Here is a 22414-nt window from a genome sequence, read left to right as displayed (position 1 = left end):
TACTTATCCCTTGATCAGCACCTTCTCCCATTTCCTCAGGGGTTGATAAAACATCAGACCTCTCTCTAAGTCCCTAAGTCCCAAACCTACCCCCAGCCCCTGTGGCTCGGCCGGTAAAGAATTCAACTGCAACGCAGGAGACTGGGATTTGATCCCCCTGTGGGGAAGATCCCCTGGAGGAGGGCATGGCAACCCACTTCAGGACTTTTGCCAGGAGAATCCCATGGACAGAGGCTCCTGGAAGGCTACAATCCATAGGGTCGTGAAGAGTCAGACACCACCGAAGTGACTTAACACGCACACAAGCACATCCGTATTAAGGATTTGGGTCCATCTCCAGTGCCTAAAAGACAAATACCTCAAGATTTCCCTGGTGGTCCAGTGGCTAAGATCCTGATCTTCCAATGTAGGGGCCCCAGGTTTGATCCCTGGTCAGGGAACTAGATCCCACATACCACAGCTAAAGGTCCCCAGTGCCAAAACTAACAAGATTCTGCATGCTGCCACTAAGATCCTGCACCGCCAAATAAATAGATATATACATATATTTTAAAAAGGTAATATCCCACTAAGACCAGAGCTTCCTATCCACCACATGGGGGTCTCTTTCCTGTCTGCAGCCTCCTGTGTTCTCCCCCCTCCACTGTCTCCCGGCACATCAGTTCTCTCCCTGAAGCTTTCTTTGCTTTCCAGCCAGGCCCCTGGAGGTCATAATCTGAGAGCTACTCTCATCATAACCCAGATTCTCCTGTGTTCCTGGCTTTCCGCCCAGCAGAATTCCGACCTGGATTCACACTCTGATCGGCCTGTGCATCCCCTCCCCCATGCTGCCTGCTCCCTGGCCTGGCTGGGAGCTGCTGGCCGGGGACTGTTTCATTCCAGAGTAGAATGGTACCCACTAGGCATCAGCTGGACTCGCCACACCAGCCATTTCCCCATCCTTGGTTAGCTCCAGCTTCCATCCTGCCCAACAGGGATTCCAAGATGTCACCTCAAGCCTCCTTTCTCCCTGCCATACCTCCGAGAGGGGAGCTTCAATTTCCCAGGCTTACAATTACAAAGGCACCTCCTGGCCAGAATGTGAAGGGTCCGAGGTTTACCCTGTGATCGGGCTAACAGCTCAGCCCGCTACAGTTTTATGGATGCTGGCAGAAGATGTGAGACTCTGGGGCCAGAGATGAATGACTTGATTACTGGTGGCACAATGAGCAACGTGACTTTCATGGTGGTGCCTCCTTGCTTCTCAGACCCCACGAAGGGGAGGCAGAGGGACCCAAAAGGGGCCACACAGCGGGTTTGCTGCACATATAGTGGGTTTGCCACACGACTGAGGAACCTTGAACAAGGGAAACCAGAATCTTTTACAACGGGCTTCAAGCAAACCTGCCATTGCCCTTGAGGCAGGCATTAAAAATTATACTGGAGGGACTTCCCTGGTGGTGCAGAAGTTAAGACTCTGATCTTCCAGTGCAGGGGATGCGCGTTCAATTCCTGGTCAGGGAATGAAGATCTCACATGTTGCAGGGCACTGCCAAAAGACTTTGTTTAAAGAGAGGAAAAAAAAAAAAAAACTTAGGCTGGAAGTAAGAAAATTTGTCCTCTGCTCCAGATGGGGGTATTATCTTTATCTTCCAGACAGTTTGCTATATACCAACATTCTTGGAAAGATAGTCCGGGACAAAAGGCAGTTAGCGCCTCTGCTAATGTGTGCAGAAATGAGATTCACCCGGCGAGGGCTCCCAGCGTGTTAATGTCCACGCCTCTTCACCTGCACCCGCCCAAGCTCTCCTCCTGTAAAAGCCGGCCTCTCTGCTGTGTGCTCCCACCTCTTTGGGTCGCCCTTTGGCAGCCATCCCTTCCTGATCTATAGGGCCCGGCCTATGCGTGTGTGCTCAGCAGCTCAGTTGTGTCCATCTCTTTTGTGACCCCGTAGACTATAGCCCTTAGGCTGCTCTGTCCTGCTCTGTCCATGGGATTTTCCAGGCAAGAATACTAAAGTGGGTTGCCATTTCCTACTCCTGGGGATCTTCCCAACCCAGGGATCGAACCCTCGTCTCTTGTGTCTCCTGCATTGGCAGGTGGATTCTTTACCACTGTTGCCACCTAGGAAGCCCCCCTGGGCTATGAATATATCCCAAAGAGCTCATCCTAAAAAGCAAAACAAAGTCAAACAAAACCTCTGTTGAGCTGACACCCTTCTTAACTACCCGTTCCTTCTCATCCTCCTTCTTGTTGGGACAACCACGCTGTGACCATTTCTCTCTGAATCTGGTTTCTTTACCTACCTCCCCACTGAAACTGTCCCATGGAGGCCACCAGGGCCTGTGTCGTTCCCGGTGGAACAACAGAGCAGACGTTTTCCAGTTCTAGTCCTGCTGCATCTGCCTCTGAATTTGGATTCCGAAGAAAATTGAAAGTGTCATCTTCAGGGCTCCTTTTAGCTGTTTGTTAAATCCAGCATCTGGCCACTCCCACAAGGTAGTTTCTGCTGACTGCCTTTTTCTGGTTTAACAGTCATGCTTTTTTGTGTGGACCTGAAACAAACAGATGGCCAGCTATTTCAACAGCAAAACTGGTTTTATTTGACCTACTGTATAGCCCAAGGAACTGTTACTGCTCAGGGTTCTTGGCCTCTTTAATCAATAGAAATTGATCAGAAGCCAGATAAGAAATTCAGGCAAGGCTCTACTGGGGGCCAGAAGGAACTCTTGTTTGCTTGATCCTGAGGAGGGGCAAGCTTGTTCCTTATATGGGGTGAGGGCAGGGGTGTGTCCAGGGGGTGGGCTAGAGGGGTGGTGGCTTGGGTGGTTTGCCTACCCCTTGGGTGGTGGTGTGTGCAGGGTTAGGGTTAGCCATCCTGTCTTTAAAAGTGGCACTTGGGTTTTTTTGTCTCTTTGTATCGTTTGGGTCCAGAATTTGCCCCAACTGTGCACGCATGCGTGCAGTCATTTTTATTTTTTTAATTTATTTTTTAATTGGAGGAAAATTGCTTTACAATGTTGTGCTAGTTTCTGCCATACAACAATGTGAGTCAGTCATAATCATATATATACATTCTCTCTCTTTTGAGCCTCCCTGCCTTTCCCCTGTCTCAACCCTCTAGGTCATCACAGGGCACCAGGCTGGGCTCCTGTGCTATATAGTAACTTATCACTAGGTACCTATTTTACACAAGAGCACAGTCACTCAGTCGTGTCTGACTTGCAACCCCATGGACTATAGCCTGCCAGGCTCCTCTGTCTTTGGGATTCTCCAGGCAAGAATACTGGAGTGGTTGCCATTTCCTCCTCCAGGGAATCTTCCCCCTCTGGGGATCAAACCCTCGTCTCCTCCGTTTCCTGCAGTGGCAGGCAGGTTCTTTACCACTGAACCACCTGGGAAGCCCTCTTTTCATTTTACACTCAGCTCAGTGTATATACATTACTGCTACTCTCAATTCACCCTTCCCCTGCTGTGTCTAAAGCCCATTCTCTACATCTGTATGCAGTTATTTTTAGTCCCATACAGATTCCTTTTTAGATACAAGTTCTATATAAATATATTTATCTTCCCTGGTGGTCCAGTGGTTAGGACTCCATGCTTCCACTGCATGGGGACCAGGTTTAACCCCTGGCCAGGGAACTAACATCCCCGCAAGCCACTTGGCACAGCCGGAAAAAAAAAAAAAGAAAAAGAAACATTGGGCTCAACAGAGAATTGGAATTTCTGGATCTATAACTAAGGACCATGTGCAGGTCCCACGGGGCAAGGGAAGGAAATGGCTTTTACAGAGGAAACAGGATCTGGGTGGCTACCACAAACAAAGAATCCAAAGCTTTTCACTGGCTGAGTCCTTGCCAGGAAGAAAGCGGTATCTTTCTTCTTCCTGTTGGGCTCTGCTGCCCTCGCTGGGCATGAAAGCTTCCCCCTTCTGTCTCCTGACTCTATTTAACGGAGGTTTCTGTTTACTAGTTTTTTACACCTGCTTATTTGCTTGTCTCATCTATTTCTGTTGGAAACTGGACATTTTAATTAGAGTTGTAGCAACTCTGAGTACCCCCCAGGCTTGTTGTAGCTCCCTTGTTTGTTTAGTGACTGGCTGGCTCATTTTAATGAAGCCTCCCTCCTCACCCACCCCCTTCTCCCCACTTTGCAGATGAAGAAACTGAAAAGTAACCCGAGGTCACAGGACCTTGGGAGATGTCACATTTCTTTTTCTTCTTCTTCTTTTTTTTTTTTGAGATGCCACATTTCACTTGGTCTTTTACCATTTTCTTTTTGTACTCCTTTTATCCCTTCATGTCTCACTACCCACGAAGTCCATGAACGCTGTTCGCAGCAAAGTCACCTTTTAGGGGTGAGATCAGGCCTGGGGATCAAGAAATGGATATCCACTCTTCTCTCATTAGCTAGGACCTACCAGAAGGGTTGTACTCCACACCTGCTTGGCCCACGGCCACCCTGCAGGACATCCATCCACAGAGACAGGGACTCCTAAACCCTCCCAGATGACCTGGCCAGGGAAAGCCCACCTCCACGACCCCTTGGGTTTTTCCTCTAAGAACCTCCCACCGTCTCGGCCAGCGAAAGCAGGGTCTTCTCACCCACCACACCCCCTGCTAGAATGTCTTAGTTCACATCTCCTCCACCTCCTCACACTTCTGAAGCTTTTTTTCTTTCCCGCTGGTCTTTGTGGTCCCTGAAGTGTTAACCTCTGATGCACAGGGAAGTGCAGTTTGGGGTCTGCCCACTGTCACCCTCGGTTAGCCGTGACTTGGGCCAGATCATCTTCGTCTCTTCCCCTGACCACGTGCAGCTGTCAAGATGCGTTAATTGCCAGTTGATCTGTTGCTTTCAACAATGCCCTGGCACATAGATTGCTCTACAGACTCGGGCTCCTTTGAAGGAACAGCTCCTGAGGTTACTGTCTCCTGTTTCTCTCCCTGATTCTCTCCTGCAAACTAGCTGACTTATGCGTTAGCCTGATCTTCATGGAATCTACACTCTTCTTCCAGTTGCCTTTCAACACATCCTTCTGTTGTTGTTGTTTTTTTTAAATGTATATATATTTGCTTATTTATTATTATTTGTCCACACCAGGTCTTAGTTGGGGCATGTGGAATCTAGTTCCCTGACCAGGGATCGAACCTGGGCCCCCTGCATTGGGACTACGGAGTCTTAGCCACTGGCCACCAGGGAAGTCCCATCCTTCTGTTTTGAGAGCATCCTTAGGCTTGAACTTCTCCACTCTGTTGCAGATAAGGTCAGTTCTTTTGGGAAGAGATTAGACCTGTCTGTTTTATAATCTGCTTCTGTCCCTAGGCAAAATCTCTGAGGCTGGACTCCGGCTGTGGGTGGGGACAATGATGTATTTCCCTCTGAGTGATACCCCTGTGTAAGAGTTGACCAAGTGGCAGAAGACAGCCCATAGCTTTGGGTCTTCTCTGCTTGCCTCTCTTGGCACGGAACCACCACTTTAGGAGCCAGGGCAGGGATGACCAAGGCCCCAGAATCCCCAGTGGTATCACGCCCAAAGTAGAGCCTCATGTGCCATGAATGGGAGGGCTGAGCAGAAGAGAGTCCATAGCTTAGCCTCAGAAGCAGGGACTTAGGGCAGGATGAGAAATGTCAATGCATTAATCCTCCTAGAAAGAACCCTCTGACAGGGAACTGATGGGAGAGTGAGCCCTGTGCACTTGGTTGTACCAATCTGGAGTGGAGTTTTTGTCTCCACTGGGCTGGGAGTAGGGAGGGAAAGAGAGAGAGACAGAGAGAGAGAGAGAGAGAAAGAGCAATTCTGGCTCAAAGACTCATCAACTTTTAGTAGATTTTCTCCAATAGATGTTTCTGTATTTGCTATATATTTTTAGGACCATTTCCAGACACTTCGAATGGTTATCTCTTAAAAAATTCTTTTTTCATTTATTAATTTGGATGCTCCAGGTCTTGGTTGGGCATGCAGGATCTTTAGTTGCAGCATGTGAAGGTCTTAGTTGTAACATGCTGGATCTAGCTTCCTGACCAGGGATTGAACCTGGGCCCCCTGCGTTGGGAGTGTGGAGTCTTAGCCACTGGATAACCAGGGAAGTCTCGATGGTTATTTGTTTATACTTTTCACCAGTTCCACTGCAGAGTGGGTCTGTGGAATTTCTTGGGCTGTCATATTGGAAATTTATCACCTGCAATGATTTTTAACTTAATGTTGGTTTTTCTGTTGGTTTGTTATTCTACAATTTTATTGTTTGAATCAAGGAAATTTGAATACAAACTGGATATTTGGTGAATCTAAGAAATTCTTAACTCTTTTAGGTGTAATAATATTACACCTATTATTTTAAAGAGTTTTTAAAGTCTTTAAAATATTATTTTAAAGAGTTCTTACCTCTTGTAATGCATAGTGAAATGTCGGCAGATGAAATAATAATGATGCATGAGATTTGCTTAAAATAGTTGAGTGTGGGCCCTAGTGGGAAGGGGATAAGGATGAAACAAGATTGGCTAAGAGTTGACAATTTTTCTATTATGCTGTATTAGTACTTATATTAATTATTACTAATGGATAGTTCACTGTGCTATCCTTTCTACTTTTGTATACATTTGAAATTTTCCATAATAAAATGTTAATTTTTTCTTTTGTCTACATGTGAAATATACTTCATTAGATATCTTAGAAATATGTTATTTAGTTGAATTAAAATCTTGAAGAGTATATATACATACTTTTCACCTAAGATTATGTTCTACAGAACTGAGAGATCAAACTTCGAGTGCTCTTCATTCTGAAACAACATTTATAAACATCTTTGTAAAAAATTTTTTTAACTAAAATCAATGTATTTTTCAGTATCTGAAATGGCATGAATTTCAAGCAAGTTCCCAATCAAAATTTATCAGATGTTCTAATTATGTACCAGAAGCTAGTTTTTGTTATTTCAATCAAAACCATTTTTAGATGATTAATTATTATTTTATGAAAAAAAGCCATGATGAAAATTGTTCCAGTTTTAATTCAAGAATTTATAAGAAGAGAAATTTATGCACTGAATTGAAGCTGAGTAGAAACTGAGCTTGCAAAAAGAAAATACAGTTGATGACAAAATTTTGAATATCAGCTGGGATGTTCTGGGTCAGTCAGAGCATGGATTAGCATTTGTGATTCAAACAATTAGTGCCTAATGCTTTTCAAGATGTAAAATGTTTCTTTTTCTATGTTGTTTTCTATAGACCTATTAATGGGAATTTTTTTTCAATCCCTTGGAAAATGTCAGCTTCTTGAGAAAACAAATGTTATTTTGTCAGAAATGAGAAACTAGTCTTAACAATAGATAATTTGTCTGTTTGTATGACAGCGCAGTTGATAACATTTTGCACAGTTATGATTGGTCCTGGGAATAATAGGAAACAAAAATGTTAAAATTGTGAAACTTGAAAGTGATTTCATCATTAATCTCAATTGTGCTGCCATAATACTATATTTATTATAATGAATTAACTGTTCCAAAATAAATCAGTGATTTACTATTTTCCTGTCTATGATGCTTAACACAGCTCACTATGTTTTTCTTTGTTGTTGTTGTTGTTAGTTTGGAATCCAAGTTGAATCCATGTGCTATCTTGTTTTTAAGGGAGGAGAGCCTTGTTTTTAAAAATAAGTTGTTTTTTAAAGATTTATTTATTTATATTTATTTGTCTGTGCCAGGCCTTAGTTGTGGCATGTGGGATCTTTAGTTGTGGCTCACAAACTCTTAGTGGAATGGGGAACTCTTAGTTGCATTATGTGGGGTCTAGTTCCCTGACTAGGGATAGAACCTGGGTCACTGGCAGCTGGGAGTCTTAATCCCTGGATCACCAGGGAAGTCTCTCTCTTTACTATCCATTTACTATCACCTGGATCCTAAATATTTTTCAAATCTGTGCTCATCTCCCCGCCCCTACTATAAGTGGACAACATTGGGTTACAACTGTTTTCTAATCACCAGTCTGCCTTCCACCTTGTCCTCTCAAATTCAACTTTTGCTCAGCTAGCTGCCAATGTGACTTAGATGGCGCTCTAAACATAACCTCTCTTCGGTTTAAAGATTTCAGAGGTTCCCTATTGTGCATGTGTGCTTAAGTTGCTTCAGTCATGTCTGACTCTTTGCAACGCTATGGACTGTAGTCCACCAGGGTCCTGTCCATGGGATCCCCCAAGCAAGAATACTGGAGTGGGTTCCCATGTCCTCCTCCAGGGGATCTTCCTGACCCAGGGATCAAACCCATGTCTCTTATGTCTCCTGCATTGGCAGGCTGGATCTTTACCACTAGCGTCACCTGGGAAGCCCAGGTCCATATCACTGATAGTAATTTTTAAAGTGTGAGGATACTTTTCTGCATATATAGAGAAAAGCCCTGTCCTCTAGTTTGAGAAACATTGTGGTAGAAGTTAGTTAAAATATGACATTTCAGGAGATGGGTAAGTAATCATCAATATGAATGGGGCCCTGAGCCCGTATGGCAGTACTTACCAGTGTCCAGATGACCAGGAAGGCGTCTCTTAAACTTTTACAGGAACAACAGTAAAATGAAAACCACTAGACTGAACATTTCTGATAGGCTTCTGGGTAAGGAAGGTAGGCTGAACACATGCATTTATTTATATTCCCTCTTAAAAAACCACTACGATAGATAATAAAGGGATTTTTTGAAAGCATAAACCCACCAAGTTGAGGGAAAGAGGATTAGAGATCATAGCAACACAGTTCTGCAAAAATAAATCGGAAGGATAAGAAGTAACTGATTTAACATCTCCAGATAGCTGCATATGAACTTTTAGTGGGGAGGCAACAACCAAACTAATTTATGCTATAGAAGCTTCAGAGGGGTTAGGAATGTTTGACATTATGTACCTCTGTAATGAGGCTTGATAGAAATACGTTTAAGAAAATTCCATTCCACACGCTTTTCAACCACATGCTGCCCCTCATTCTTGGCAAAAGACCAGAGGGTTGTTTTCCTCTAGGAGTTAAATAGAGTCTTGGCCTGGAGGCTATCAGGCACAGTGGAAGATATGGTACGTTAGTGAAGCTGAGCATATTCCCAGTTGGCACTAATGGTAAAGAACCCACCCGCAAGAGACGTAAGAGATGTGGGTTTGATCCCTGGGTCAGGAAAACACCCTGCAGGAGGATGGCAGCCCTCTTCAGTATTCTTGCCTGGAAAATCCCTCGGAGAGAAGAGCCTGGCAGGCTACAGTCTGCAGGGTCACAAAGAGTCAAACATGACTTAGCACACAGACATGCATATGTTTTAAAAAATATTTATTTCACTGTGCAGGGTCTTAGTTGTGGCATGTGGAATATTTGATCTTCTTACTGCATGTGGTACCTTTTAGCTGCAGAACGCAATTTCTTACTTGCAACATGTGAACTACTTAATTGCAGCATGTGGGATCTAGTTCCCCAACCAGGGATTGAACCAGACTTCCTGCTAAGCTCAGAGTCTTAGCCACTGTGGTCATACTTGGTATTTAGTTGCTAAGTCATGTCTGACTCTTTCCTGCCACTATGGACTGTAGCCCTGGCAGGCTCCTCTGTCCATGGGAGTTCCCAGGCAGCAATACTGGAGTGGGTTGCCATTTCCTGCTCCAGGGGATCTTCCAACCCAGGGATCGAACCTGCATCTTTTGCACTGGCAGGCAGGTTCTTTATCACTAGCACCACCTGAGAAGCCCAGTTCTTCCCTGCTGCCCCTAATCCCCACATCCTCCACCCTTTTCTGCCTGTCTGTGTGTTATTTTTAGCATTCAACTTCGATTTATCTATAAATCAAAATTTGGCCTCACCAACTGCCTGGTCCAATTTTAGTTCCTCAACCAGGGATCAACCCATAACCCCTGCAGTGGAAGTGAGGAGTCCTAACCTCTGAACCACCAGGGAATTTCCTATCTATAGTGTTTCTGAGTATATCTTTGTATGTAGTTCCATTTATTTGAGTTTGTTAATTTCTCAGTAATGTTTCATAATTTTCAGTATAGATATGTGCACATTTTCCCTTAGGAATTTTTCCTAGGAGTTTCGTGCCTTGGGATGTTATTGTAAATTATGCTGTTTTAAAATTTTTATTTCTTATGTTTGTTGCTGACATACAGAAACACAAAGGTCTGTTGAAGCGACTTTGTATCTAGAGATGTCGCTAAATTCACTAATTAATTTTAGTAGTTTTTAGATTATTCTGGATTTTTTATGTGTACAATCATGTTGCTAGACAATAATGACTTTCTAATCTTTATGCATTTTATGGCTTTTTCTTGCTTATTGATATGGTTAGGATATCCAGTTTAGTGTTGAATAGTAGTCATGACAGCTGGCATCTTTATCTTTTTCTTAGTCTCAGGAGGAAAGTTTTCAACATTTTGCCACTCAGAATGATATTTGTTACTGACTTTACTTTTTAGCAGCTGTACTTTATCAGATTAAGGAAATTCCCCTCCATTTCCAGTTTGCTAAAAATTTTAAAAATCATAAATGGGTGTTGAATTTTAAATTTTTTTCAAATGCGTTATTGAGATAATCCAATTATTAGGTCTCTCTTTTCCCTCTGTTAGTGCGAATTATATTGATTGCTTTTGCCATCCCATATTTTAAATTGAGAAAGAACTTACATATGTATATATGTATATACTGAAATACATAGATTTAAAAATTTTTTGTTTATTTTTAATTGGAGTGAAATGCATAGTTTTAGTATACAGTTCTGAAACTGCACATACTTATGTAACCGACACCCCATCAAAATATGAGCATTTCCATCACTTTTCCAGTCAATCCGCCATTGCCTCTAGACACAACCACTATTGTTTTCTTCCGATAAAAATTAGCTTCGGTTGCTCTCCAGCTTCATGAAAATGTGATCACGCGGTCTGTGTTCTGTGTGATTCTGTGCTCTAGTGGCTTGTTCTTTTTTCTCGTATTTCTTATTCCACTGTATGCATAAGCACATTATTTATCCATTCTCCTATTGATGGACATTTAGGTTTCCAGTTTCCAGCTGTTATGAACTATGAGTAGATCTGCTATGAACATTGTTGTACAAACCCCTTTGTGTAACTATTTTTATTTCTCTTGGGTCAGTCTCTAGAGGTGGCCTTGAAGAAAGGCCACCTTTCAGTGGCCTTTCAGCCTTAGAAGAAAGGGCCTGACATTTCCAAAGCAGGTTTGAATTTATCTATTTCTTTTTTTCAGTTTTGTCAGTTCTTGTTTCGTGTAGTTTGAAGCTCTGTTATTTGATGTATGTGCTTTTACGATCATTCTGTTTATTGATACGTTGGCCACCTTATCATCATAAAATGTTCCTGTTTGTTTCTGATTATATTTGTTGTCCTGAGGTCTATCTTGTTTGGCATTAATATAGCCACTCTAGCTTTTTTATTATAAATGTTTACATGGTTAACTTTTTTCATTCTTAAATAATACATGACTGGTCTTGCTTTTTTTTATTCAGCTTGTCAGTCTCTGTCTTTCAGAGTATTTAGTACATTTACATGTAATATAATTATCGATATGATTGGGCTTATACCCACAAGATCACTGAATGTTTTCTGTTAGTTTCGTCTGTTCTTTGTTCTTTTTTCCTTTCGTATTTTATCTCCTCTATTGGCTTATTGGCTGCATTTCTTTGGGTTATTTTGAAAATGGCTGTTTTAAAGTTTATAATATTCATCTTTAGTTTATCATAATCGACTTTGAAATGACAGCACGCCACGTAACATGTAACGTGGAGCCTGTACACTTTCATTTTCCCTTCCTGTCCTTTATATCAGCATTATTGTACACTTTACTTCTGCATGTGTTTAACACCCTACAGTTCATCACTATTTTCTTTTCTCTGAATAATCAATCATCTATCAAACACACTGAAAATGAAATCGGTGTCTTACCATTTCCAGAGCTCTTCCTTTCTCCTTGTAGGTCTGAGTACCCCCCGGGTGTAATTTCCTTCGCTTTCAGGACTTCCTTTGACAGCGTTTCTAACACAGGCCCACTGGCCATGGCTTTCTGAGCTATGTGAGCTCTGGTTCATTCACCTCCCAGATTCTTAGTAGTTGTTCTTTTCCTGGTGGTTTCCCTTTGCCTGGCTTTGTGGACACTTGCCATATACTGGCTCAAATTAATATTCGTCAATGCTGCTGCTGCTGCTGCTGCTGCTAAGTCGCTTCAGTCGTGTCCGACTCTGTGAGACCCCAGAGATGGCAGCCCACCAGGCTCCGCCGTCCCTGGGATTCTCCAGGCAAGATAGACTCAGCTAATACCATGGGCTGAGGTATGCTTGAAATGGCGTGTGATTGTGATATGAATGTATGTCTGTGTTTTAGTGTATATACACCAAGTGTATACTTCCTTTCACTTTCTGTCTTATGACCTCTGTTTCTTCTTTCCCATCTATCCAAATTTATATACAACTCAGAACAAAATATGTTCTCATTTATTTATACTCTAAATATCATAAAACAGCAACAAAATATCATAAAAGCTAATAAAAATACCATAAAGAATTTATAGTAATAATTTATATTCATAGTGGGGAGAAATTCAAAGTCTTAATGTGCAGCCAAGTTCCTGGAGAAATGTAAATTGTGTTAAAGTTGCTTTACTCTCTGTAAACTTTGTGGTACTCAGACTTGTTTACTTGCGGTTTAACGTTCAGCACAAAGCCATGCACTAGAAAATTCTCACTTGGGTTGTAGATAGACTTCAATTTAGAGTTTATATTTCTGAATTGAAGAGATAAAGTCCAATTCCCATAGGAGCAGGGGTGGGAAGAACTCATTTCCTTTCCTTTGGTTTTCTTTGAACACTAGCCAGCCCTTGCATGCATGTACAGTCATGTCCAAATCTTTGCGACCCCCTGTACTGTATAGTCCATGGAGTTCTTCAGACCAGAATACTGGAGTGGGTAGCCTTTCCCTTCTCCAGGGGATCTTCCCAACCCAGGGATCGAAACCAGGGTAAATAAAATAACAAAGTCTTGGCAATTGCTTGGTGCTCCAGTGGTTAGAACTTGGTACTTTCACTGCCATGGGCCTAGATCAGAAAATAAATTTTTAAAAAGTCTTAAAACACACACACACACACACACACACAAACCAAATCTGTTGGACTAATCCTGAGTGGAAGGACTTCCCTGGTGGTCCAGTGGCTAAGACTCCACACTCGCAGTGCAAGGGGCCCAGGTTCCATCACCAGTGAGGGAATTAGGTCCCACATGCTGCAGCTGAGTTTGTGTGTTGAAACTAAAGATCCTACACGCTACCATGAAGACCCAGTGTGGCCAAATAAATAAATATTAAGAAAAATACTGGGTGGGAAAGCAACAAAGTTCATATGCAATGGAAATTTGCCACGTCTATCTAAAATCCAAACACATGATTATTTTGCAGTTGCCAAGTAAACAGAGAGAAGGCTCTCCTTCCTGCCATGGGAGTTGAAGGGCAGTCAGCCCTCTCCTGCTGGCAACCAAGCACAGCTGGAGGGGCTGCGGCTCCCTGTCACTCTACCTCGACGCTCTTCCTGGGCCGATTGGGAGATGCAGGGATAAATGGAGATGGCTTATAAGTAATGAAGAAATTTACACCACGGATCTCTTGTACATGATCAAAGCCCTGTGGAGTTCTGGCAAATAGCTGGTGAGAGCGACACAGGGGTGTTGTCCCCAGTGGACGGTTCCAGGGGCAAGATTGAGCTTGGATACAGGCTCAGCTGCCTGGTCATATGAGCACCTATTTGGTTTCACTTCATACATTATGAGAGCACTGAACGCTGGGCTCAAAAAGAGGATATAATTGAAATCATGTGTGTGTGCACGCCTACACATACAAAGGGGTGTGTGTGAGGGCAGTGCTAACCAGTGGCCTTCAGCCAGTGCCCAGAACTGCACAGACCGGCCCCACCCTCCATCCGCTCTGGCTCGGTCCTCACAGGGATCCCATGTGCCTGCACTTTCCTACACAGCTTTGCCTGCACAAGACCAGGCAAGCACTCCTCGTCCCTGCCGGTCCCTGGCGACAGTCACCCACTGCACCGAAACAAATCAAGTCCTCACCTGCCTCCTTCCCCAGGGAACTCTAGAGTTCAGATGTTCATGCCAAGCCCTGCCTACTGGCCTTCCTGGCTGCGGTAGCTGGGGAGAGAAGCGGGTAGGGATGTGTGCTCCAGCCACCATCCCCCTCAAAGCCCTGGGCTTGACTCCCTGGGATTAGTTAGACAAGGAAGGAGAGAGGGATGTCAAGGTAGAAGACACCTCCAGATACCTCCGAGGCAGAGCCACAAAAGGCAGGAGAGTGGGATGCTCAAGAGAGTAGATTGCAATCCGCGCTGGGTCTTCACTGCTGCAGGGGATTTTCTCTAGCCGTGGGGACGACACTCTAGTTGTAGCAGCAGGCCTCTCATTGCAGCGGTGCAATAAGTGCCTCTCTTCCCTTGCTGCAGCTCCCAGGCTCTACAGCAGAGGCTCGATAGTTGTGGTGTGCACAGGCTTAGTTGCCCCGCAGCCTGTGGGAGTTTCCAGGACCAGAGATCGAACCTGTGTCTCCTGCACTGGCAGGGAGATTCTTTACCGCTGGGCCACCAGGGAAAACCCTCAGCTCTACTCTTGACTGACTGTGAGCTGGGACAAATTCTTCAAGCTCGCTACACCCCGGTTTCCTCATCTGTAACAACTTCATAAGAACTGCCACATTTATCAAGCTTTGAAACATATACATAACCATATGTAAAATTAGACAGCCAGTGGAAAGTTGCTGTATGACCCAGGGAACTCAAATCTGCTGCTCTGTGACAACCCGGAGGTGGGGGATGGGGTGGAAAATGGGAGGGAGGATCCAGAGGGAGGGGATGTGCAGGTACCTCTGACTGATGCATGTTGATGTATGGCGGAAACCAACACCATATGGTAAAACAGTTGTCCTGCAATTAAAAGTAAATGATTTAAAAAAAAAATTGCTACACTTATCAAATGTGCCTGCAACGGTTCTGAAAATGGAGGAAGCCCTGTACAGATGTTTTTAGTGCAATGCAGACTGAAAAGGGATGTGTCAAGGACAGATGCTGGACCAGAGAAAGACAGGGCCCTTGTGGGTGGAATGCTGTGTCTGCCCAGTGCCAGGCTTTGGATGGTGCGATAGGAGGGCTACACCTGAAAGCCTAGCGTCACCAGGTGCGTTGCTGGCGGAGATGCTACAACAAGCCCTCCCATCCTCAACCGCCTCTAGTATACACACTCCTCCCAACAGGAGGTCAAATCTGTTTCCCCCTCGCTTAACTCTGGGCTGGCGTTGCACTTTCTTTGGTCAATAGAATGTGGCCAAAATGACACTGTGTGCTTCCTGACAATCAGCCTCATTTGGCCTTGTAGCATCTTTTTTTTTTTTTTTTAAATTATTTATTGGACTTTCCTGGTGGCGCAGTGGATAAGAGTCTGTCTGCCGATGCAGGGGACGCAGGTTCAATCCCTGGTCCGGGAGGATTCCACGTGCCGTGGAGCACCTAAGCCCGTGAGCCACAGCTACTGAGCCCGTCCAGCGGCAGCTACTGAAGACCATGCACCTGGACCCTGTGCTCCACACGAGGAGAAGCCGCTGCAAGGGGAAGCCTGCAGACCACAGTGGAGAGTGGCCGCTAGAGAACTAGGGAGAAGCCCATGAGCAGCAATGAAGACCCAGCACAACCAAAAATAAAATAAATTTAATTTAAAATATTCATTTATTTTAATTGATTTATTTGGCTGTGTTGGGTCTCAGTGGTAGCATGCAAGATTATTAGTTGTGGCATGTGGGATCCTAGTTCCCTGACTAGGGATCAAACCCCAGTCCCCTTCATTCATTAGGAGCACGGAGTCTTAGCCACTGGACCACCAGGAAAGGCCCTGGCCTTGTAGCTTCTGCTCCAGGGTGTTCTTGGAACCCTCTGCCACCATGTCCAGGAGTCGGGCTAACCTCCTGGAGGATGAGAGGCCTCACAGAGGAGAATGAGAACCAGCATGAATGACTGGACGGAAGCGTGAGGCCATCTTGGAGCGTCCAGCTCCAGGCCTGCAGCTGCGTGGGTGACTGCAGACCGTAATAGGAGGAAGCCGATCTCAGACTCGATGGTGGAGCCATAAAATCGTGAGCAAATATGTGGTCATTTGTCCAAGCCTTCAGAATTTGGAAAGCCTGGAGGGCCACTTCTCAGGGAGTGGGGTTTCGCAGGCCCAGGCTTTGGGGTGGAGCTGCTGCTGATGTCTGGTGGCCCAGCAGTGGTGGCACTTCCTGCCGGGGCTTCCGCAGAGGGCTCATGCTGGGCTCTTCAACCCTGGCCTGCAAATATGCTAACAGCCTTCTTATCACATCTCACATCCCACTCTCCTGGCCTGGTGGCTGGGAAAATGCTAAGTTTTCAGCAGCCCAAAGAGGGCAGCTAATTTAGGAGGATTGCACAACCTGAGGTCAAGGCTGAACACCCCAGCTGTCACCTCTGAAACAAAAGGAAGGGTGGATGGGAGGGGAACTTTAAATGGTTGTGAGTCCTTTCGGGGAGATTCTATTAGAACATTCAAAAATGTTCTGGAACTGATGTCCCCTCTCTCCACCTGCCAAAACAAACGGAAAGAAGAAAAAAAAAAAAAGACCTTGACTTTTTATTTTTTTACAGTTTTTTTTTTACCATTAAAAAATGGAAGTAGAGTTGATTTACAGAGCTGTGTTAGTTTCAGGTATACAGGATTTTTAAATTTAAAAACTCAGTGGAGGAATTCCCTGGTGGTGCAGTAGAGAGAAATCTGCTTGCCAGTTTGGGGACATGGGTTTGATCCCTGGTCCAGGAAGATTCCGCATGCCTTGGAGCAACTAAGCACGTGCAACACAAGTGCGGAGCCCACGTGCTGCAATTACTGAAGCCGATGTGCCTAGAGCCTGTGCCCCACAACAAGGAGCCACTGCAGTGAGGAGCCCGCACGCCGACCAGAGAAAAGCCTGAGCAGCAGCAAAGACCCAGCACAGCCAGAAAGAAGAAGAAAAAAAAAAAAAACTGAAGTATAGTTGATTTACAAAGATGTATTAGTTTCAGGGCTACAGACTTTTTAAATCAGAAAACTCACAAGAGAATCTGAAGAAAAGAGTGTAGTCTTTGGTTGAAATCCAAATGCTTGGTTCACAGGGCAAAAAATAATAACTAAAAATACGTAAATTATAAGTCGAGCGAGACTTGAAGAGTGGATCTTAGGGACAAAAGGGAGCACAATGAGGCAGGAAGACATGGGTGATGACAGAGATTTTCCTGATCTGACTCAGACTCGCAGGTTGGAGAAGATAAGCCCTGGGCTTATCTGGTGAAATTCCAGAATTCCCAGAAGTGGCATTCCAGTGGCAGGAATGGATTACTTAGAAAACAAATTAGCCTTCTCCTGGACTCTTTCTAGTTTCCAGACTGGAGGCTGGAAGACAATGAGGCAGAAGAGAGAGGTTCCTGGGAACCATGTGGGTGTATTTATAAATCCATAAATGTGCCCAGCAAGAGAGGACATGCGTCTGTCTCTATTCTAAGCCGAGCCCTGTGATCAATGATACTGCTCTGACTGTTTAAATGTCTAAATCAGAAACCTACTTGGTCCCTCATCCCAAACACTGTTCTCACCAACCCTCTTTTTCAGATTCCAATCATTTCTCCTGATATGGGTTTTCTGACTTCTTTAGTCCCTAACTCTGACATACTGATCATATTTTTAAAATTAGTTACTTTGGGCTTCCCAGGTGGCTCAGTGGTAAAGAAACCGTCTGCCAGTGCAGGAGACCCGAATTTCATCCCTGGGTCAGGAAGATTCCATGGAGGAGGAAACGGTAACCTACTCCAGTATTTTTGCTTGAGAAACCCGTGGACAGAGGAGCCTGGCAGATTACAGTCCATGGGGTTGCAAAAGAGTCAGACTCGACTTGGTGACTAAAAACAATAATAAACAACAATTTATTTTTGGCTGTGCTGGGTCTTCGTTGCTGAGTGTGGGCTTTCTCCAGTTGCGGGGAGCGAGCGGGGGCTGCTCTCTTGTTGTGGTGTGCAGGCTTCTCATTGAAGTGGCTTCTCTTGTTGCAGAGCATGGGCTCGGAGGCGCTCGGGTTTCAGCAGTTGCAGCGTGCAGGCTCAGTAGTTGTGGTGCATGGACTCAGCTCCCCCAGGGCATGTGGGATCCTCCCAGCCCAGGGATTGAACCCCTGCCTCCTGCATTAGCAAGACAGACTCTCAACCCCTTGGACCACCAGGGAAGCCCCTCATTGTACTTTTCTGACACCTCCCAAACAACCACCAATGCTGGGTAAGTTTATTGCATGTCGGGGGAGAGGAGTTCTCCAGCCGTGACCTAGGTTAGGCTCTCCCAAGATGTTTCATTTGGAAGGGGTGTGTTGCCTACAGGAAGTGCAAGAGCATGCGGAGCCATGCCTTTTCCTGCCCTCACATTCCACTGATGGTGAACATATGATGGCTGCCATGTCCTGCATCACCTGGGTGTGCTTTTGCTTTGAGATCTTGGGGAAGCTGGTGTGTGTGTGAAGGAGATCAGGAAGGCTCCCAGTTTCCTGGTTCCCAGGCAGCCAGCACACCGCAGCTCTGTGTGCTTTTCCAGAACGTGGTGATCCAGAGAATGCCATGTTTTAGTAGCAACCCCTCTGCAAACAATTCTGTGGACGTGTATAAATCCTTGAGTTTGTTAAGATGAGCCTTTCTCCTTCTGTGAACACTGGTGTGGACTTTCACCTTCCCTTTACACCAGCCGACAGCAGGTGCTGGATTGCCCCTGAGAACAGAAGATGCCACCATCCTCTGCTAAGGCAACTCCAGACCTCTCGTCACTAACACCAACATCCGTTCTGCTTCATAATCCCTCTCCATCTCTGTAACACACCCTAGACCCAGGAACAACTTTTGCATCTGGGTACTTCCTCTCATTTTCACAAACTTCAAAAAAACCTAAGTGCTTTCTCACTGCAAGAAGAGCAGAGGGACTTCCCTGAAGGTCCAGTGGTTAAGGCTTGGCCTTGCAACGCAGGTGGTGTGGGTTCCATCCCTGCCTGGTTGGGGAACTAAGATCCCACATGCCTTGTGGCCAAAGAAGCAAAACAGAAACAATATTGTAACAAATTCAATAAAGACTTTAAAAGTGATCCACATCGGAAAAGAAATAAATTTTTTTTTGTTGTTTTTTAATTTATAAAAAAAAGAAGAAGAAGAAAAGCAGGAACAAAAACCGCTGACCCAGAAGCCACTGGATGAAACAGAGGTAGACAGAATAGAAAACTGTGAGCAGTGGTAGGATTGCACATTAACGCTGTAAGTCCTCTAGCTGGGCTGACTTCGAAACAGAAGGTACAGGGTGTGAGAAAGGAGAAGCAATGTTAGTGGCAAATGGGTTAGTAACAGGGAGAACCTCGGCAGCAACTTCTGAGCAGAGGGAGGAAAGAGAGAGGTGGGTTAATGGAAGCTCAGTGATGGGACCCCCTTGAGTTGGCAGATCCTGAGGTCTGCCCTTTGGCAAAATTCCCTCTTCCTGGCCCAGGCTTTGAATCCTTACAAATGCACTCCTGGTGGGATGAAGGACCTTAGAGTTCTGTTGTTGTTTGGCAGGGGGTGGGGGGTGTGCCACACCACAAGACTCAGATGGCAAAGAATCTGACCTGGCTTTGATACCCTGGCTTCGATCCCTGAGTTGGGACGATCCCCAGGAGAAGGGAATGGCAACCCACTCCAGTATTCTTGCCTGGGGAATTCCGTGGACAGAGTGGCCTGGTGGGCTACATACAGTTCATGGGGTTACAAAGAGTTGGACACAACTGAGTGACTAACACTCACTCACAAAGGAAGCATGTGGGACCTTAGTTCCCTGACCAAGGATTGAACTTGTGCCCCCTGCAGTGGAAGCTCATTCCACCAGACCACTAAGGAATGGTGGCCCAAGCCTTAGGGTTTGGAAGGGTGAACTTGAACTTGACGCTCTTAGTCCAGGCTGGAATGGGTCAAAGAAAAGGGTGAGAGCTATTAAGTACAACTTCTCTCATTGAACTGACAGTGTGTTCCTGCTAAATTTCTTTCTTTCTTTTTTTTTTGGGGGGGGTGGGGCAAGCCTTGTGGTTTTTGGGCACTTAACGAACCCGGGCCCCCTGCAATGGAAGTGTGGAATCTGAACCCCAGACCTCCAGGAAAGTTCCTAAAATTGTATTTTTAAATGTGAGACAGAACTAGGCCTCCAAGAAAGGCAGTTCAGAATGTGTTTCTAGTCGAGAGCTTCTATAGCAAGAAAGAATGACTCAATAAAACAATGAGACCTGAAAAGGTTTGATGTGTCAGCGTTATCCCTAGAATTTGAGTCAGCGATATGAGTTAAAGATCAGCCAGAAAGGGCTCTGTCACAGATTGGCTTCCCAGAACCAGAGCTTGAGCCTGAGGTGGTTTGATTCTTCAGGAAATACCTGTCAGGGAGAGAAAAGGGGCGGTCAGTTTGAGGCTTCAGATACAGTCTAGATTTGGGGATCTGAGCACAGATCATATCACAGCTTTGTTCTAACCCAAGCAAGATGGTTGGATGGCATCACTGACTTGATGGACATGGGTTTGAACAAGCTCCGGGAGTTGGTGATGGACAGGGAAGCCTGGTGTGCTGTAGTCCATGGGGTCGCAAAGAGTCAGACACGACTGAGTGACCGAACTGAACTGAACTGAAGCAAGCTGATGCCACTCTAATGGCAGAGAGTGAAGAGGAACTAAAGAGCCTCTTGATGAGGGTGAAAGAGCCGAGTGAAAAAGCTGGCTTAGAACTCAACATTCAAAGAACTAAAGATCTTGGTATCTGATCCCCTCACTTTATGGCTAATAACGGGAAAAAGTGGAAGCAGTGACAGATTTGATTTTCTTGGTCTCCAAAATCACTTCCAAGACCACGTCCACAGACCCACAGCAGCTGTGCGGGAGGAGCTGTGTGCGGCGGGGTGCGAGCGCTGCACTGGGCTGACCAGGGACACCCTCCTGCACACGCCACAGCTGCCGGGACGTCTTACCTCTCTGGTCGAGGACTGGGACCTGGATATTGAGGCCATCAACCGAGGCTACAAGCGGGCTCTGCATGAGGCGCCTCCATGGGCCACCCGGAATGCGTGCAGTACCTGCTGGGCTCGGGGGGCAGCCGTCGTCAGCCACTGCCTGAAGGAGGTGGACAGGTAAGAGGGGGTAAGAGGTGGGCCTTACAGAGACAACTCCACCCTTGCCCGCACTCTTGGTCAGCCTCCACACCATTCCCTCTCAGGCGTCCCCTAATATCGTCGCTGACCTTGTGGGGTTAACTGCCTCAGCCTTCTGTTCCAGACAGCCTCCCATGGTAGAGCAGCACAGAACAGAACATGTTCAGATCCCCTGGGGAAGGAAATGGTGCCCACTCCTGTGTTCTTGCCTGGAGAATTCCACGGATAGAGGAGCCTGGCGGGCTACAGCCCATTGAGTCGCAAAGAGTTGACACGACTGAGTGACTATCATTCACTGAAAATCACTTCAGACGGTGACTGCAGCCATGAAATTAAACGATGCTTCTTCCTTGAAAGGAAAGCTACAACCAACCTAGACAGTGTATTAGAAAGCCGAGACATTAGTTTGCCGACAAAGGTCCGTCTAGTCAAGGCTATGGTTTTTCCAGTGGTCATATATGGATGTGAGAGTTGGACTATAAAGAAAGCTGAGAGCCAAAGAATTGATGCTTTAGAACTGTGGTGTTGGAGAAGACTCTTGAGAGTCCCTTGGACTGCAAGGAGATCCAACCAGTCCATCCTAAAGGAAATCAGTCCTGAATATTCATTCACCGGCAGTACTGATGCTGAAGCTGAAACTCCAATATTCTGGCCACCTGATAGGAAGAGCCGATTCATTGGAAAAGGCCCTGATGCTGGGAAAGATCAAGGGCAGGAGGAGGAGGGGTTGACAGAGGATGAGATGGTTGGATGGACATGAGTTTGAGCAAACTCCAGGAGATAATGAAAGACAGGGGAGGCTGGCAAGTTGCAGTACATAGCGTTGCAAAGAGTTGGACACGGCTTAGCGACTGAACAACAACAAGCAAGGGGGAGGGGCCTTACAGTCCTTCAGTGAAGCACTGGCTTCCAGGAGTTAGGGGCAGGGTGGACTGTCCCAAGATTTTCAGGGCAACAAGGGAAATCCTCCAGAGAAGGACATGGGACTCAGCCAACAGCCTGGGCATGGCTGCGCTGGCCCATGACCAGACTTTGGGCGCGTCCAGCAATCTGCAATGTGCCTCATTCTGCTTCTGCTGAAAATCTTCTCTATTTGGAGATTACTCAATGGTAGCACTGGAAATGCCAAATAAAGAGACTTCATCTTTTTTCTGGTGATGATTTTTCTCAAGAGGCATGTGGCTTATTCCTCCTCCTTTTTAT

At 45.5% G+C, this 22414-nt stretch overlaps 2 long non-coding RNA genes across 2 annotated transcripts; one reads left to right on the top strand and one right to left on the bottom strand.

Moving 5' to 3' along the window:
* Positions 228 to 12019, bottom strand: LOC102184758. The gene is made up of 3 exons (XR_310828.3): positions 11894 to 12019; positions 2286 to 2534; positions 228 to 1539 (listed from the first exon to the last, which is right to left on the bottom strand). It is a non-coding gene; the product is annotated as an uncharacterized LOC102184758 (long non-coding RNA).
* LOC102184279 lies at positions 12180 to 15709 on the top strand. The gene is made up of 2 exons (XR_310825.3): positions 12180 to 12276; positions 15446 to 15709. It is a non-coding gene; the product is annotated as an uncharacterized LOC102184279 (long non-coding RNA).

The sequence above is a fragment of the Capra hircus genome, chromosome 19, assembly GCF_001704415.2.
Source record: "Capra hircus breed San Clemente chromosome 19, ASM170441v1, whole genome shotgun sequence".
Classification (NCBI taxonomy): domain Eukaryota; kingdom Metazoa; phylum Chordata; class Mammalia; order Artiodactyla; family Bovidae; genus Capra; species Capra hircus.
The sequence above is the reverse complement of the archived record's forward strand: the minus strand, read 5'-3'. Positions and strand labels throughout refer to the sequence as shown.